This window comes from Psammomys obesus, unplaced genomic scaffold (assembly GCF_907164565.1).
Source record: "Psammomys obesus unplaced genomic scaffold, mPsaObe1.curated_primary_1811, whole genome shotgun sequence".
Taxonomy (NCBI): domain Eukaryota; kingdom Metazoa; phylum Chordata; class Mammalia; order Rodentia; family Muridae; genus Psammomys; species Psammomys obesus.
In genome coordinates this window covers 30,697,008-30,703,007 of record NW_026596040.1, presented here as the reverse complement: position 1 = coordinate 30,703,007, position 6,000 = coordinate 30,697,008, and the positions used below count along the sequence as shown (strand labels likewise).

The 6,000-nt window shown below is 43.8% G+C and overlaps 1 protein-coding gene across 2 annotated transcripts in view; it reads left to right on the top strand.

Moving 5' to 3' along the window:
- The window catches only part of Rab27b (RAB27B, member RAS oncogene family), a 155,556-nt gene that overhangs the window by 89,991 nt on the left and 59,565 nt on the right, over nt 1-6,000 (top strand). Inside the window, exon 1 of one of the 2 annotated variants that reach the window (XM_055622836.1) lies at nt 1,814-2,061. The exons of the other annotated variant lie outside the window; for it this stretch is intronic. The gene's annotated coding sequence lies outside the window, so the exon portion shown is untranslated. Of the gene's footprint in view, nt 1-1,813; nt 2,062-6,000 lie in introns of those variants that run through there. 2 annotated transcript variants of the gene reach the window in all.

Sequence of the window (6,000 nt, the reverse complement as noted above, 5' to 3'; positions counted from 1 at the left end):
ACACACACACACACACACACACACACACACACACACACACACACACATTTTATCTGGTGATGGCTCTTGTCTTTTTAATTTCCTTTTATGGTTTAAAAATATTTTTAGAAGTTCAAAATAGATTTATTTTTGTGCGCAAGGAGCTTGAGGAGGATGAAACAAGGGTGATGATTTTGCCATTTTATCCAGGAGTTTTCCAGTTACAATGATGTCTGCGTACACATCAGAGCTTCTTTGTTGAAAGAGACAGAAATTTTAACTGCTTAAGTTACACCAAAAGAACTTTAAAAGTTATTAACTTCTCATGCCTTTTTCTGTTAGAAGAGACAATTTTACGAGTCAGATGGTATTGGAGCTAGAGAGAGTGGCTTAGTGTTTAAGAGCACTTGATGATCTTTCTGAGGACCTGGAAAGGCTTTGGTTCCCAGCATGCACATGGTAGCTCCAGTTCCAGGGGAGCTGATGTCTTCTTCTGACCCTCTAGAGCAACAGGCATGCTTAGGGTGCACGTATGTACACAGACACATACATGCAGGCAAAACACTCATGTACATAAAATAAAATAAATATTTTAAGACGTTTTACAAATTAGACAGTAGCTTGGGAGGATGGGGTAGATTCAGTAGTACTACTAAAGTGGTAAGGGTAGCCAGCACCACTATAGAGTAAAATGCCAGGCATTGCTCTAGGCTATTGACTCACTTCAACTGTACAAACCTCCACCGCCCACCCCGGGAGCCATCTTTCTTTCTTTTTGAGAGAAGTCTCAAGCTGCAGCCTAGGCTGACTGGGAACTTGCATGGCAGCCCTGACTGGCCCTATTAATTTTATCTTTGTTTTGGGCCTTCCATAAGAAACACTTTCTAACAGAACTCACCAGTACTTTAAACTCCGAAGCATCAGGTCAGGAATAAGTTAAACATTTAAATTTAGGTCCTCATCTCCCTAACTCTATTGTGAATGCAAGCAACAGGTTTAGGGCTATTTACTTCTTGAAGTAATACATCAAATGAGAGTATGTGGATTCAATCCTGTGCTCTTACCTTGACCATGAGTCTATACATTTAGGGACACTAGAGTATGTCCAAAATGTAACGCCCAAAGGCTACACAGGATCTTCACTTTATGGGAAAATTCAACCCGTTTATTATAGGACTTGCCACATACTGTGAACTTAGTAAATACTTGTGCTGGGTGGAGTGGCGTACGCCTGTGAACCCCAGTACTCGGGGAGTGGGGCAGAGGCAGGAAGATCTCTGTGAGTTCAAGGCCAGCCTGGTCTACGAAGCGAGTCCAGGACAGCCAAGTCTACACAGAAAAACCCTGTAACCTTGATCAGTGGCCATGTGTTTATTATTTTATTTAGCAGTAACCAGTTGATCCTGACTTGGCTTTAGGAAGTAAGGATTCCGTTGGCATGGACTAATTCTTCTGCCTGCGCCCTAGCTTTAGACATTCAGTTTTCTTCTGATTCCCTGTCTAATCAGGTGCTTTTTTCTGCTCCCTATCTGGAGCCCTTGCTCTAGGAGGTTGCACACACCCACTGAGTGGAGGCGAGCTGTGTAGGAGAGATGGTCTCCCTACATTGCCCCGGGCTCTTCGAAAGAGATGTCAGCGCAAAGCCAGGAAAATAAGTCAATGAAAATGAGTCTGTCGCTAGCGCATGCACCCCCACAGCGTGGAGAATCCACCCGCAGCCAAGTGTGTTTCTTATTGCAGCGGTTGAGTCACCAGCCAGACTGGCCCGAGGTGAGCCAGGCACATCCGCGTTAGAACTCAGACACGCCTTCTTCTCACACAAACCTTCCCGATCCCAGCCTCCAGGGCGGACTCAGGGTGGTGCTACCAGCCCTGGCACTCGTAGTCCCGACAGGCAGAGGCTGGGGACTGCCTGGCCTTGCACCTATCCGGAGCCACAGGTTGCGGACGCAGGGAGCCGAGCCCATGACCGTGGCTCTGTGAGGCTGCCGGTGGCTGCTGGCGGGTCCCGGAGCTCCGGAAGGACCGGGCCCAGAAACCTCACACCAGCGCCCTCGCTGCCGCCCGCCGTTCCGTGGGCTGGTGAGTTGGGGAAGGAGGGCAGGCGGCTGGAATGCGGTCCCACCCACTCCCGGTGCCCGCGCTCAGCTGTGGGGATGGGGAACGCGAAGGGCGCAGGCCCGGAGCTGCAGCCTTCCAATCTGTTCGCTGCAAAACCCCTGGCGAGCATGACCTGGGGGTCGCGCCTGCTTGGATGGTCCCTAGCAAACTCCCTCTATCTCCTTCGCTTTCGTGTGTGCCTATCCTATGGCTGATTAGAACAAAAAACAAACCAAAACAAGAACACTAGACAGACAATTTTTATTTAAAAAAAAAAAAGAAGAAGAAGAAGAAGAAAGAAAGAAAAAGGGGGGAAAACCGATTAATATTAGTAAGAAAGAGAGCGGCATTCAGGAGGAAAGGACCTAGGGAGGCTGGCCAGGCAAGAGACAGGACTGTCTTGGCACTTCCTTGAGATGAATCACCCACAGAAAGTGAAGAGGGCTTTCTGGCTTCCAGTGTTTGCCATATTACTTTCGAATTCTAATCAAAGTTCTGCATCTAGGGATTGAGTGAGGGGAAGTGCTATTCCAAGTGGTCCCAATACAGCCACTTCCAAGATTTTCCTAGGAAAAAGCTGTGTTTGGTTAATGCCTGCACACCTGCAATGCGTTTGCCAGCCAGCTTTTTGTGACACGTTCTAAAACAAATGCTGTGGGGCTCCAGTTTAAATGGATTGCATGTAGCTGCAGGGTTATTAGCAGAGAAGTGAGTTTTGATTTGAGTGTGCTTACGAGAATGCACACCGTTCACAATATTTAGTTATACTGACACTTATTTGCATAGACTCATATAACATACTAGTTAGCAGTTATAACTTTTGAAAAGTTGAGAGAATATTTATTTGTATTCATACTTATTTGCCTAGTATTGTATTGTACTAGTTGGTGGTTATAACTTTTGAAAAGTAGAGAGAATATTTATTTGTATTCATACTTGTTTGCCTATTTGTAATGTACTAGTTGGTGGTTAAGCTTTTGAAAAGTAGAAGAGATGGATATTGGCATTATTACAAGGAGGTAAGTTCACTGTATTTTTAAGTAACAGCCAAGTTCAGTTTGAAATTATAAAACAAGAGAAGTGCTTTTCTGATGACACTCTGCCTGCTCCCATGGCAACTGTTCATAGTTTCTTTCCAAGGATAATTCCTTGCCCACATGAGGTCACTATTCGTAGAGGCAGGGACATCTGTGGGTCATCTCAAGGTATGCACTTGCCGGATATCCTAACATTAAGGAGACTTCTCCGCTTGAGGACAGGCCATGGGCTGCCGTGCCCTGTTACTATCGTCGCTCTTAAAGGGAAAACAAAACATTTCAGATAAAACTGGATAAGCCTGTTCTCATCTTTGCCAAGTAGCAATAAAAAGGATCTGTCAAATGAGAGCAAACCATAGCACTCCCTCTTCATGGGTCATTTCTCGTACAGGCGTGTTTGGCCTGATAAGGAAGGGAAGCCTAGAAAAGTGATCCTCTTAACTCATGGCGCACCACAGTGTACTACCTTTGTCTCCCAGTTTAAGGATGGGTGTTTACTACGCAACTATTCATCTAGACACATGGATGCCAAAGTCTCAGGTGGTTCCAGCCAGTATCTGCTGACTTCCCCCATTCTTAGAGGGCTGGGACTAGGCTTTCCGCCTAGATACCAGTAGTGTGTGAAAGGCACACTGTCCGTTCACATAAAGTTCAGCTCACAATGAGTAAAATTTCTTGTGTTGATTCATCAAGGCTAGTTAACCAATAGCTCAGCTCTGAAGCAACTACTTGTAATGCTGAGATGCAGGAGAACAATTCCAATAAAAAGAGACAGGGCAAACCAGATGTTTGCTATGAATTATTTGTAGAGATGACTGCCAAAGGAGAACAATTGTTTTTCTTCATGATTAGGTATATATGGTATGGAGTGGATATTCTGTAGACACAGGAAGTGGTAACATTACTAGGTGGACCTGTTTTTAGCACTATATACTTAGCTGGCTTCAGGCCCTTCTCAGTCATTATAGCTGTTCTTCAAGCATTGAGCATCTCTCCCTCCTTAAAAGAGCAAAGTGTATAGTAGCTTTTTGTTTAAGCAATGGTTAAAAGAATTCTTCCATAAATTCAATATTTTTAACTTGCTCAGTATCTTGAGAAAATAATGTATTCAGCTGCTTGTTCATTTATTGAATAAATATTCCTCAGGGCACCAAGTCCTATTGTAGGCTTTCTGTAGACAGACATGGACAACATAATCAAACATCCCTAACCCTGTGCATCTTGCTACTTACCCGGAGACAAAGAGCTGACAAGATGAACAGGCTACATCCATGACATTTGACTCTCAGGTGCTGAAGAGAAACAGCAGGCGAGAGTTATTTCATAAGTTTGGGTGGTGTGGGGGAAGAGGCAGGCGTGCCAGGTTGCAAATTAAGTACCAGGGCGAGCCCTTCTGAAAGGTTATTTCAGTGTCTATCTGGAGCAAGGGAGGGAGTGAACCTTTGGAGACTATTCCAGACCGAAAGCCAGGGAGCTGGGATTTTCCAGTCATGTTTCCTGGGTGAGGCACTGATAGGGCCAGGTCAAAGAAGCCTCTGAAGATGCTAATAAATAGTTGGTTTTCGGTTTTCACTCTAGGTGAAATAAGACAGAGCCATACCAAATAGTCTGTGAAATATTTTCCAACAAATATTTGCTGAGCATATTATGAATATTAATATTCTTCTTAGCAGCATGGGTAAGAAGAGCTAATAAGACAGAAGGGCTTTGCTATCTACACATTACATCCTAGAGAGGGCAGAGAGAAGCAAACACGTTAATAATCTTACAAGGTTTAATATTAAGGCAAGTATGGTAAGGGGCAAAAACAACGACACTAGTCAAGAAAAGCCCCAGGGAGAGACTTGTTTTACTGTAATGTAATAGTTATATGTTTTTGTCAGGAACAATGTGACATCTCAATATATGCTTACAGTTGGTTCTCTTTGTGGGTGAGTTCTATGTCCACGTGTTCAACCATCTTTACTCTTGTGTTTTGTTTGTTTTTAGGGAAAGGGGTTCTCTCTGCAGCCCTGGCCATCCTGGGCTTACTTTGTAGACCAGGCTAGCCTTGAACTCACAGAGATCCACCTGTCTCTGCCTTCCCAAGTGCTGGGATTACAGGCGTGCACCACCACGCCTGACTCAACCATCTTTAAATAAAAATATCTGAGACTAAATTTTGCGTACATATGCAGAGCATGTACATGACCTTTCTCATCATGATTTCTACTGTAACAGCTAATTACATGTCCTTTGCACTATGTTGGTTATGACTATTCCAGAGATGGTTTAAGGTATCTATTTGAAATATATAATGCTTGTGCAGGTTGTGTGCACAGACTGTGTAATTGTCTGTAAAGGCTGATGCTTCTATGCATTCAGGTATTTTGGGGGGGTCTTGAAATCAGTCCCCTGAATAATCTGGGAAATACTAGATACACTGTGAACTGATAAAATTGAAGCTCATCACTTAAAAAAAATTATTGTGACTATGTTTTAAAAGCATCGTACATCTAATGAGGTGACATTTTTAAAGCTACCTCTCTGGCTTCCTTGAAGACAATGGATTGTAATAAGAACACAGTAGAAGAAAGAATAGAGATGAGGCTACTTTTGTTGGCCAGCAATGGCAGCAGTATAGCTTAGCATGGTCTCAGATACAAGCAGATCCATTCGGAGATTATTTAAGAGCAGAGCTGACAGGGCTTACTAACAAACCAGGCAAAGGGTAGGAGTGATTGAAAATGATGGTCAACATGCACAAAGAACAAAATCTGTGTAGATGATAAGGCTGTTTCCTAAGACTTGTAAAGACAGGGAATGAAAAGGCTCAAAAGGGAGGTGAAGGTGCTGTTACCAATGTCTGAAGTATTTTCAAGTTTCTGGGTGGAAACAGCCAGTT